This window comes from Acanthisitta chloris, unplaced genomic scaffold (assembly GCF_000695815.1).
Source record: "Acanthisitta chloris isolate BGI_N310 unplaced genomic scaffold, ASM69581v1 scaffold28634, whole genome shotgun sequence".
NCBI lineage: Eukaryota > Metazoa > Chordata > Aves > Passeriformes > Acanthisittidae > Acanthisitta > Acanthisitta chloris.
The window spans coordinates 8,458-8,695 of record NW_008670277.1 but is presented as its reverse complement, the minus strand read 5'-3'; positions in this window follow the sequence as shown (position 1 = coordinate 8,695).

The following is a 238-nucleotide window of genomic DNA, read 5'->3' as shown; positions in this document are numbered from 1 at the left end:
CCGCGCGGGGACCGGGACTGCCCTCGGGGAGTGCCAGGTCCTGGCATGGGTGGGTACCGAGACCTGCCCGGGCGGGTACCGGGGCCAGCCCCCGAAGGGAACCCGGATCTACTCCTTGGGGGTACCAGATCCTGATCTGGGGGGGACCGGGACCTGCCTCCGGGGGGTACCGGTACCACCTCCGGAGGCACCGGCACTGCCTCTCGGGGGTATTGAGTCCTGCCCCCGTCGGTGCCGG